Source organism: Leguminivora glycinivorella, chromosome 9 (genome assembly GCF_023078275.1).
Source record: "Leguminivora glycinivorella isolate SPB_JAAS2020 chromosome 9, LegGlyc_1.1, whole genome shotgun sequence".
Lineage (NCBI taxonomy): Eukaryota > Metazoa > Arthropoda > Insecta > Lepidoptera > Tortricidae > Leguminivora > Leguminivora glycinivorella.
In genome coordinates, this window is record NC_062979.1 from 445,428 (window position 1) to 458,506 (window position 13,079).

The 13,079-nt window shown below is 36.1% G+C and overlaps 1 protein-coding gene and 1 pseudogene across 1 annotated transcript in view; both read left to right on the forward strand.

Annotated features, from left to right (window-relative positions):
* LOC125229322 overlaps positions 1 to 13,079 on the forward strand; it is a 476,654-nt gene that overhangs the window by 25,352 nt on the left and 438,223 nt on the right. The gene's annotated exons all lie outside the window — the stretch shown is intronic.
* LOC125229955 lies at positions 1,601 to 1,698 on the forward strand (annotated as a pseudogene).

Sequence of the window (13,079 nt, forward strand, 5' to 3'; positions counted from 1 at the left end):
ATTAGGATACTTGATTACTATTTTGTGAGGGACGCTTAAATTTTTAAGAATATATTTATGACCTGATATTTTCCGTGCATATCCCCAGTATTATTACTATGCAGGCTATGGCGTGTAACAGTGATTGCTTTCAAAATTTTGATGGTCTCGCAAGAAGCTAAGATGCAATTCATTAACGATTAAGTAGATAAAACCTAGGACACGTTTAAAACCTTGTTGTATCAACTTGTAAAGGTTCTAGTGTCATATTGGATTCCCTATTGGGGTCCGGTCTACTTTAGGGTTAATGAAGCCCCGCTTGGGCCGGGCTTCCGTTCCCGTCCTAAAGGACAAAAGCAAACTCCAGCATTTATTATTACTATTATGTTATTTTCTTCATTCTTAATTAAAGAGTGCCTACTATTGATGCACAGTATCGTTCTAAGTGTAAGCGTTGAATAAATTTCCGGTACTAATAATAATAATAGACTTACTGGAAGTTTGCTACTCTAGCTAAAGTAAAAGATTTTGAGTGAAACCCCTGTATGTGATATAAAATTGTAATGTGATATGCATGCTTTTCTATGTCTAAAAAATGGCTATTTCACCCTATGTCTATAGTGTGAGGTCTGAGATTTACCAGAATAACCATTATTATTTAAAGTAGGTACCTACTCTGTTGTAAATTACCACATACAGGAGAGTCACTATTGATCTTTTGCTTCTATCCAATTAGGATATATAAATAAATAGTAAGTGACTGTCTGCTGATTTAAGTACACAAGTTGTTGTGCAATAAATTTATTATTATTCTGCTGCGCAAGCAGATGTGTTGACTATGTAGTAGTCGTATCGGCTCATATCCTAGATTTAGCGTTACAAAGAAAAGACCCGAAAATTGTTTTTTATTCGAATACCTACTCTAATAATTTCCGCTTGCGCAAGGCGTAAAGAGACATCATTATAATAACATTGTTGCTTGGGATATCCATTGAGACGATTTGCGAGGCTGGGCAAATGTTAGCGGGAAATCCGTGTAAATAGGAAAGTTTCCGCCAAGCCTATGTATTACTCGTACTTCCGTCTGCGCAAGACGTGTAAGTATTTCTACTTACCCAACAAATAATAAGCCTGCGCAAGGCCTTTGTTTGTTATTTTTTGTTATTTGACTGCTACACTAGCAGACGAAATAAAAGAAAGGAGCCTATGAGACTATCTATCTAGTGTAATGAATTACCAATAATATAGCAAGCCCGTCCTGGCCTGCGCAATGTAGCGTGATCATAGAACTTGCCTTTTTATAAAATTTTATCTGCCATTCCATAATATTCATAATTTGCCTGCGTAAGGCATGTGAATATTATGAATATATTGTGAATATTCAGCAACAAAACATAATCTCTGAAGAGATTTTGGCCGTCACGGCTATAGCCTCCGCAGGGCGTGTTAAACTTACAACTCAGCTCTCTGCTAGAACTATCAGGAACCGGATATTCTTAAATTAATGTAAACAGCATTCTTAAACTGTTTTTGCAGGGTTTAAGTAGGTAAGCAAGATATGATAAAACATATGTATTAGCCTGTTACATATCGCTAAACAAGTGCTTTGATTATGCAAGTAGTATTTGCTTCGGCAGTACATATACTTAAATTGGAATGACAGAATATTAGCATAGCCCCTGCGTAGGGAAGACCCGCAAAGTGGTTAATTAAGCGTCTGGCCATATTACAATAACATAAATATATGCTTCCGCAAAGCAACCACAAGTCATATACTGTGTAGGTATTATTGCGTATCGGGCTACTACCACGAAAACGCATGCTATTAAGTAAATATACATTTCAAATACAAATCATCATATTCATGAAATATCTAACCTAACCTAACCTATTCAGCCGCCAGCGACTAGCTAAGCGAACTTACCGGTCAATGGCTCTTTTCAACCACATATGTATTGCCGGCTCCGCTAGCAGCGTGAAGCTCGCACTAGCGCTGAAACCAGCACCACTTGCACTTTTATATATTCTGTGCCAGCACCAAATCAATGATTTTGAATACAAGTCACGTGGAACGGGATGAGCCTAGTTCCTTATTAAAGCAAAGGTTGGATTAGTGGGTGTACTCTTCGTAATCCAGCTTGCCTGGTAAAAGTGGTAAATAACCAAATTGTTCCTATATCTAAGATTGTGGTAATCTATACTGGAACTGAGTAATTGGCTTGCAAAAACCTGACAATTTGTGTTGACTATCAAATTTACGTCATCAAAGACTCAGATCTTTAACCCTTTATTAATTTCCTATGAGTTAGACACTTCACTTCCTTCTGTGGACATAATAATATATAAGGTTGTACCCCGCTGTATGTGAATATAACGTTGGAATTCTTTAACCTTCCACGTATAATATATATAAGAACAATTTGGATGTTTACCGTATGTAAATACCTATGACCCACATAGGGTATGATATGATCAGAGATGAATAAAATTTATCTGTACGGTACCTGTCCGAACGACAATAAGCCATGCCATACAAAGCTTTTAAATCAAATGATTGATATCGATTCCAAATCAAGAACCTTCTAGATTTCCTAGACAACTTGTCTAACATCCCACAGAAACCCGCTCTCTGGGTAAGAAGGAGGCCAAAGTTCTTTTCGAGAAAAGGGATGCACCGTAATCCTAAATGTGACGTTAGAAGAATGTACATACAACATGTACCTCTTAATCAGCTTGAATCTGCTCCTAACGCTAAAAGACGGCTCTTTAAGATTTTTAGTATCAAACACTAATTATTCTGGGAGCTTCATTCAGGCAAATAACCGCGAAGGTTATTGCTGCAGGAATACTACCAATGTTCAACAAGAACTGATCGCCGAGTCTGCCTACATTCTTCCCTAGTTTTTGACAAAAATAAGTTATGAATTATTTAGTGTCTTGCTTGGCTACTCGTCTAAAATACATAAAATGTACTAATATTAGAGCTATGCGCCTGTGACATAACTAATTTATGGGGTCAAATCAATGCTAAAATCTATTTTGGAACTATTTTTAGTCTTTTTTTTTTTTTCAAATATAACTAAAACTTCAGTTAGGCCTACAGTCCAAGTTATTTATATATCTTACCATAATGTGTATCATAGCAGATATAGTTGGTACTTATATATATTACAATGATAAGTGAAAACCAGTGTTTTTCTAGCTATACTACAACTTATTAGCAAAGGTAGTGCTGCTTGCTGCTTACCATATCAACCTAACTAATTGCAAATACTTATAATGTACAACAAAATGAAACCACTTATAGGGTGGTACATATTAAAAATGGACTGAAACGAAAATCTTATAAATTAAAAGATAATTTATTGACTAAATAGCTGCGCTCTGTATACTACTATTATTCACCTTTAGGTGGGCACAAGAAATTCGTCTTTATTCGTATAATATATGCCAACTTAAATCGGCCTGGAAATACAATGCATGTACATACTGTGACATCACGCAATGATCACCTTTGTTCAAATTTGTACGTACACACTTGACATTGTTTAGCCATTATATGCTAACAACAAAGTAAGGAAATATTGTAGTCGATTTATATATCTTCAAGGGAGTTCCCGTTGTTTTTGTAAAATGTTGTATAAGTGCACTTGATTCCTCATAAAGACTATAAGAACTTTCAAATAAATATTAATACAAAGGAATAAGCCATGAAGATAATTTTGTGTCTGTAACGTAACCTAAACATTATTATGCCTTAGTTATACTGAGATCTTTAGATCTAACATATATGCTTTGCTGTGATAAAGACAAATAGGATTGTGGCTTGTAATGCCTCAACAAGATTTCACTTTCTTTTTGCGAAGTAGATCGATGCATAATGATAAAGGATCCTGAAATTAATAGAAACAGACAATACCGAAAATTATGAATTGATGGGTGAAATGAAATAAACATATGAACTCGCTTTTAGAAGTAAGATTTAATCTTTTAGCTTGATTCACATTGATTTATTAAAAATACAGTATTCACAAAAATAGTAACATGTATCACTGTAGATTCCACTTAGTTGGTTGAATTGAAATGATTCACCCACACACGCAGATTATTAAGTGCACTAGTTGTTTCCACCAGTTTCACTAATGATGAGGAATTAATCACATTGGCGTTATGCTGCATGGCCACCAGGCGGTCACAGACAGGTCTCAAATATAATAAAATAGGCTTCAAATAACGGTAGGAAGCTTAATAGCAGCGTTTTACCTTACAATAAAACGCATATTAAGCGAAGTACCTTATTTGAAGCCTATAGTTTTTAGGCCGCCAGTGGCAATATAAGTACACCGTTGCAATAAACCACTTTACTTTTATTACACCCATGGAGGGTAGGTTTAACTCACTAATGTATTTTATCACCTTCACCATTCAGGTTGCAAAATCCAACACCTATACACTCCAATGTATACTGGTATGTCCCTGTTTTTATTTAAAATGTACATAATAAAAATAATTATTGCAACCTTTTTAGTAAATTGTACACTTATTGCAACTTTGTCTTGGTTATAATTTGAGAACCAATGAGGCAAACGGCGCCCGCAGGCGCTACCGCCCGGTGGTGAGGGGATAAAACTGGAAAGGTAAAACTGGTGGTGGGGATAATGGCGACTACTGTCAGCTAATATTTGAACCGCTACGTCATCTGTTAACAGGATTGCTCTCTCAAATATAATAAAATAGGCTTCAAATAAGGTACTTCGCTTAATATGCGTTTTATTGTAAGGTAAAACGCTGCTATTACGATACAAGTGCGTAAAAAAGGAAGTTCGAAACGAGTGGCGATAAATCAACATGAGTTAAGAATTTCCTTTTCGCACGTGTATCGTACGACGTTTTTCAGTACAGATGAGCCTCCGAAGTTTCGACCTGACATATAACGAACCACTTCTCGCACTAGTGCGTAAAAAAACACCATCTGTACTGAAATAGTACATTTCGATACAAGTGCGAAAAAGAGGAAGTTCGAAACGAGTGGCGATAAATTAAAACACGACCGAAGGGAGTGTTTTAAATCGACACGAGTTACGAATTTCCTTTTCGCACGTGTATCGAACGACGTTTTTCAGTACAGATGGCCCTTCGAAGTTTCGACCTGGCATATAATGAACCACTTCTCGCACTAGTGCGTAAAAAAAACACCATCTGTACTGAAAATGATATTTGTTTATAGAGGTTTCCAAAAAGAGCACTTTTTTGGAAACCTTTTTTTATGTCCGCTGTAAATGAATGTATAAAACGAACTTGGCTATTGAGATGGTATACTAGTTGTTTCGCATTTACTTCAATTGATGTCTTTGACGGACATTTCCTCAGAGTAATAATAAAATAAATATTGAAGCAAGATTTTTCCAAGAAACTTTATTTTAACAGTGATGACGTCAGTGATGACGTAAAATACCTTTTAACACATTTCATTACGCTTTCTGTACGAATTAAAACATATAATTCATTAAAAGTAGAACTATTTTCCACCGTCCGTGTCAGGAATTTCATTTCAACCCCATGTTTACTTATACAGGGGTTGATTTTCCAATAATGCGCTCGTAATAGGGCTCTACAAGTTCTACAACATTTTTATCTTGTTATTAAAATTTATTTATCTTATGACTAAACTTATTTTATACATATAGGAAGCAAACGAGGATACGAATCGCCTATTGGTAAGCGATTACCGTCATATCATAATATACATTGATAATCCAACACCCCTAGGTTGTATGTGCGCTATCGCCTTTTAAGATGGGATTCCTTGAAGGTCGATGTATCTTTCCGGATATACCGCATCCGACATGCCACATGTTTCATATCATATATTTTTGTGTGCAAATGTGTTTTTAGGTACTTAAGCCAGTCTCATAACACCTATCGTATTTTCTAATAGTTTTTGTTGAAGCAACGAGCGATTAACTATATTTCCTACTAAAATACCGTAAAAATTTAAAAACCATGTAATATGCTAATACCTAATAGTTTCCTAAGTCGGAAAACCGATAAAAAATGTATAAGTTGCGTGCCGCCCTAACTGCATGGATACATTAACGGCATGTGTATAATATTAATAACTGTACGAGAAATTATGCTTAATGACACGTGTTTACAGGTAGGGTAAATGTTGCTTTCTGAAGTACTGAATAATAAAATAATGTCGATTTATTAAGTTTTATATATTGTATATAATTTACAGTATTGATAAGTTGTGCTATGTGATTAATGATTATGTAAATGTGTTCATATAAATAAAGAGAGTATTTATGTCGATTTGAGATGGTAACTACAGAATAGTTATTGTGGTCATGGTATCTTGTATGTAGTCTGACAAACTATAAGTTGCGATAAAGTGATTTATTGATTTTTTTTAAAATATCGCACAATTGTAAACATGTCTAATACATGTATGGACGGCCCTTTTGTAACACACAAATAACTGATGTCCCGATTTGGCAGTGACGTTGGAAACAATGGCATAACCGGTCTGATGGCACGCAGATGTGATTTGCATAACCATTACATGTAAATTAGGTATTTATTTCAAATACCGTTGTGTTGGCTAAGTATGTGCAGTAAAACAATGTAAAACGTTTCTTTTGACGAGTACGAACACCAGTCAGAGATAGAAACAATATTAGGGTCGTAGAATGAAATGAAATTAATTAATGAATGAATGAAATGAAATGAATGAATGAATGAAAATGAAATGAATGAAATATTTTTATTTGCTTGAATATGGTAACAAGGTAGGTCTTATGGCTAAGTTTTCCATGCATATTCAACCTGCATGCAGGCGTGCAAATTTTTAACATTTTAATATTAAATAATTTATCTCATGCACATTGAATAAATAAATTACAAATTAGAAATATTCTCCGGTCCCAAGAAGTTGAGGGTTTTGATTTGACGTAGGTTTATTTGGGCTTAGAATAAACTTAAAAGTGAGGCTTGGATGAGATTTGAACTCACGACCTCTGGATCGATTCTCCAGCTCTTTGCCAATTGACCAACTGAGCTACCAAGACTTCAACCAAGTCAGCGAAATGAGTTTATTTCTTATTGTTGACAGACAGTGCTGTACAAATCGTTTACTCATGTCATGAGTAAACGATTTGTACAGATGCTAACCTTGTGAATATTGAGATTTTTGACATTTTACATAGTAGCTTTTATGTCTCAATTTGGTAGTATTAGTCTGATAATACGAGAGCGGAGTTATTTGATATACTCCACAGTCTCCACACCCACCTGAATAAAAGATACTACCTCAATATCGGGGATCAAGAGAAACACATTTTGTACGGAATTTCCTCGAATAACTAACCTAACCACAAAATTTAAATTTTGAAATAACCCCCGACTGCGACATAGTAGACCGATTTTCATGAAACATGGCTAAGAACACTCCCGACTAACTCAGCTTTCAGACAAAAAAAAACTAAATCTAAATCGGTTCATCCGTTCGGGAGCTACGATGCCACAGACAGACAGACACACAGACAAACAGACAGACAGACTCGGCAAAGGCACAATAATAAAACAGACCATTTATATCAACCTCATTCCCTGTCTGGAGACGGCCTTATACTGTAAGTAGGTACTAGGTAGGTTTATAGAACCGTCTGGAAAATCCCTTCGCCCAAATGAAGTCCCAGAATAACTGCCAGTGTAAATAAAAACAACCGCTGATCCTACAAGTCCAATTCTCCCGAAATAAACCGATGTTATTAACATTGGATTTTAATTTAATCGTATGACTGACTGTATTGAAATTATTTGCTATTGGACGCTTTTCATAACTGTTCGAACTGAAATAGCCAACAAATTCAAACACATATAATTTATTCCGCAAATAGGCCACAGGCGCATTTTTACACATCACATACAAAATATTTAAAATTCAATCATTGGATCAAAATTATCAAATACAGAAATGCAACGTTGTATCGTAAAGTACCTAATATATGCAATTATCGGTGACGTTTTTAAACAAATTTGGAGTTGGAACATTGCAGTTTGCAATAGGTGAAACCATAAAAAGATCAGTTACCATTTACCAGTAGGTTGCGCGTGTTGCGACGTTGCTAAAATTTACTATATTTTCCACGGACACAAGTGGGTGGGTTGTTGGCAAATTAGTTCAAGGGTAACTGAATTAGCACTTTAATCGTAATTAAACGGACCACATAGGGTTAGGTCTTAATTTGGGCGTGTTAGCCATTTCTGACAATTAGGTAATACAACTAAAACAGTAAAATTAAGTAACATTCGGGTTACATTTTAAACTTCTGTTCATAAAACTTTGACAATGAGAACATTGTAACCGTGGACAAATTCCATGTGATTTTTGACCAATCATTTCAAGATCTAAGGTATTAGTAATTATAATGGTAGGTTGGTAAGTGTTCTTAATATCTGAGACGTGGCCTACGATGGCGAGTGAGCTCGCCCAGAAGATGCATGTTGATTTGAAGGTTGCCGGGTTATATGAGCTCGGAAATGCCATTCCACTCCGGCGACGAATTCCACTCCTTGGCAGTGCGCATAAGAAAAAAAGAAGCAAAGCGCTTAGTGCAAATTCGCCAAGAAATGCGAATTCGCCGATGGTAGAATGGGGACGGTGGAATAATCTCTTGTAGCTCTTGAGCACAGTCCCCGAGGTACAACCTGTAAAACACCGACAGACTGGCGACTTTCTGCCGATGGGCCAAAGATATAACAATACATGTGCCCGTAGTCAAGTTGCAGACTTGTTGAAACTTTACGTATTTTTTACTGTCTGGAAATGTCAACATCAATGTGCTTCAACGATATAACACTTTAAGTTCTCGCGCTTTGTACACATATTTAAAACGCGATTAATTAACATTATTTTTTACCTTTTTTTTTTTAAAGGTAAAAATAATGTTAATTAATCGCGTTCGACCTGTGTGTGACTTTAAATATGCTTCAACGATTTCTGTCTTACGAGTAACTTGCTAAGTGTTCTCGATAGCCGATTTACGTAGGCGGGCTGACTTTGGCAATTCTATACTGCACTTGTGGAAGTATACACTTGTATCGCTTCAAAGTATTAGTCTGCGTATTTCCACATTAACATCACATATAAGTTATAACTACGAGTACACACGATTTCACTGGTAACTTGCTAAGTATTCTCGATGGCTGATTTCCATAGGCGGAATTTGGAAATTCTAGCCAAATTTGAGGTCGTCTGTATTTGGGACCTGAGGTCGATGGCGGAATCGAGTCACGTAAGGCAACGGACCCAATCATGGACAGTTTAAGAAAAAATTCGCCTGTTTTTGATATTTCACTGATAAATGTAAAAATTCTACCGCTAAGCGTGTTAAATCGTGAATGTCCTATCCTTCTTTCACATTTCAAGCGTATTGCAGAATAGATTTTCCTATTGGTTTCTTCATAGTTAACAAATTAAAACTAGGTGTTTTTTCTCCAATAATGGACGGCAGTTCTCCAGTAATGGATCCCCCATTATGGACAATGAAATAAGTTTAAAAATTTTACTTTTAAAGCCAATTGATACTCAATGAGTCAATTTTATATACCATAAATAAGATTAGTTTGGGTTATCTTAACATAGGATTGTTTCTTGTAAATTTTGGTTTTGTAAATTGTTCCTTGTCCATCATAGGAGGTACGCAGTTTTTCGGTTCCAGTAATGGACACTCGCAAAATAACGCTATTTCTTTATATCTTTGGAGCAACAAACTACTATGTTTTATACCTTATCTCATGCTTAATGCAGCAAGTAAAACTCATTCAAGTTTACACCGAGTATTATTTTATTATTATTTTATACTCGAACTCAACTCTCTTAGCAACATTACTAAGAATTTGTCTTGATATTTTTTTCAGTAAACTGGTGAATTTTGTCTTGTCGCCAAATCCTTCAGAAATAGCCGAATTAATTGAAACTTCACAATGAAACAGCTCTACAACTCTAGTTTACGGTACATTCCCGTCAGTTTTTAGAAACTAATTTTAGATACTTATTTTTAAGGATTTGTGTTTTTTTTTGTCCATAATGGCATCACCGTCCATTATAGGGTATTTTACACGGAAGTAGGACGCAGTTCAGCGAAAGGAGGGTATCCTCAAAAATTTGTCGTTTAAATGTATGAGTTTATTGTCTTGTATGAGTTTAGTTTTTACATACATACATACATACAATCACGCCTGTATCCCATAAAGGGGTAGGCAGAGCACATGAAACTACTAAAGCTTCAGGGCCACTCTTGGCAAATAAGGGGTTAAAAGTTAGTTTTTGATAGGAAGAAAATTATACGATTGGCAATTCAGATTTTCCGTGGGTCAGATTATGTATAATATTTCAACAGCAATTAGGTAGAATACCAAAACTTACCGTGAGACTCTGACATATTAAACATGTAAAATCTGGTAGGTAACTCACGTTAAATTGTCGAAACGATCCCGATGTCACATGTTTAATAGGTAAAATACATTTGTGTCGCTTAACTTCAAATCTGGGTTAATCAATTCTGCTTTAAAGTTGATTATATAAAAAAAAACTGTTATTATCTGAAATATTATCTGAAAGATAATCAACCTTATAGCAGAATGGATTTACCTGAGTTTGAAGTTAAGCGACACATTTAGTAGTTTGAAAATCTTAGTTATAAATTAATGTGTTATAGCAATAGTAGCACTTTTAACAATATTTTAACCGGAAGTGTCAATCCTCTAAACAGGCTTTTCGCTGCCAATTATAGGGACAGACACTAAGCCTATCAAACCCTAAGCCTAGCGAAGAACTATGGACTGAAAAACCTGCTCTCACGTTAATCCGACTTGACAGGGACTTTTAGCAACTAGACCTACGTTACTTCCTAGACTACGTTACTTAATAGCGTAAAGGACACTGAAAATCACATTCTTTGTATGGAGAATGAACAACGCCATCAAACGGTTACTAACTAGAACTAAAATAATTTTTCGTCACGTTTTTGCTTAAATTATTCAAAAAAGTCATAACGTCACGGAGCGCTTTGCTTCTTCTTTTCTTATGCGCATTGCCAAGGAGTGGAATTCCTTGCCGGCGGCTATATTTCCGAGCTCATATAACCCGGCAACCATCAAATTTAATCTATGAACAGGTATCTTGTATGTATGTATGTATAAGCTTTATTGTACATAAAGGAAACAAAAGAGACACAGTTACAGAGTCAGTAATATACAATGTAGGCGGACTTATCCCTTAATGGGATCTCTTCCAGTCAACCTTTGAGGAAATGGGTAGAAGCGAATTAACGATGAGTGACGAATTCAAAAATGTACAACCACTAAAAGAATTAAATGCAAATTTTGTATACACATGGTAACAAATATATACATATACAATTACATTAATACACCAATATATACATATATAATAATATAATAATAAATAAACAAATACTCATAAAATATATATTTATATAGGTACTTAGTACTTATAATAAGCTCTTTTTCCTGTGTGTTGTATTATTTTCTGGTACAATAAAGTGTTTTACTACTACTACTACTACTACTTAGACCAAAAAGTATATGGATATTAATTCGAACCACAAAGCAAGACGACAATTAAAAAAAAATAGATAAAAATTAAAGAAAAAGAAAAAGAGAGAAAAAAAAAATCCGATAAAAAAAAAATAAGTGTCGGAAAGCCATAGTTTTTTAAGGTTATTCTTGAGTGCTGCTACAGATTGGGATTGCCTCACGGTATCTTCTTGGTGAGCTCACTCCATCGTAGGCCACGTCTTTGCCTTTGGCTAGTCTGTGGCCATTTATAATAGTGAATAAGTCATAAAACGCACTAATGGTAGAGGGTCTGTTCTGTAGGTAGTCAGCATAGCCGGGCCCCCGGCAGGTGACGAATGTACCTGTTGGCTGTCGCAACAGTTCCGCGACAATAATGTTGCAACTTTAAACCTTTAATGGCAGAACTTCCTGACTAAGCTACGTACTTAGTCAACTATAAGGCATAAGGAAGCCTTATTACGGACCAATAAGGTTGGTTGTTTTCCTTCGGCTACAGGTGGGTGTGGAGTGTATCAACCGCGCTCTCGTGACGTGTTATCAGACGAAAACAAATATATTGAGAGTTAAAACTTTAAAAAGATAGAGGCAAAAATATCTTTGTCTTTAGAGAAATAAAAGCTAACACTACAAAAATATAGAAAGAAGCACATCACATACTATGCAAAATGCCATTAAATCTCAATACACACGGTTAGTATTTGAGTACCTAACCGATTAGTCTAGCACTAAGTCATATTTCTCTTCATCTCTTAGTTTTTTCTCAAACTTGTATTAACATTTAAAGGAAAGTGTCATCGCAATGAAATATACTAATTTCAACAAATGTTTCTTCCTAAAGGTAGCGTCCCTTCTCTTTCGGCGCTGTGTTTATTGAAATCGGGTCGCATTTTCTCAGAAAATCATACAAAATAATCTTAATTCCTTTCTCGTGATACCTTTTCTCACCCAATTCACGCCTGCCTGATTTAGGTAGCGTTCCCACTTAAGCGTCGCGTGTCACGGGGCGCGCAATGGACGTCTCCGCGACGCCGCCTGAATGTAATTCAAAAAACGTCTCCTCAGTACATTTTGTATAGGAAGGACGTAAGACGCGCCCCCAGGCGGCGCGGCGCGCGCCACGCCGCCGCCACGCCACGCCACCTGGGGCGCGTCTTACGTCCTTCCTATACAAAATGTACTGAGGAGACGTTGTTTGAATTACATTCAGGCGGCGTGGCGCGGACGTCCGTTCCGCACCTCAGGCCATGCGTCTCTTAAGTGTGGCCGGTCCCTTAGACTTTCCTGCAACTTTGGTTTGAAGTTAGTATTGTCAAAGTTACGATTAAGGCACGTGTATTGATTCCTTCAAGTTGAAACAATTCTTAATAGACTGTCGATAGATCCTATGCTCTTGCAATACGGTTTACGAGTACTTTAGTAGGGATGCCATACTTCAGGATATTCCCTCAGGTTTTTGACCCCTTGTCAGAATGGCGGAAGGCTTCGAAAGTGTA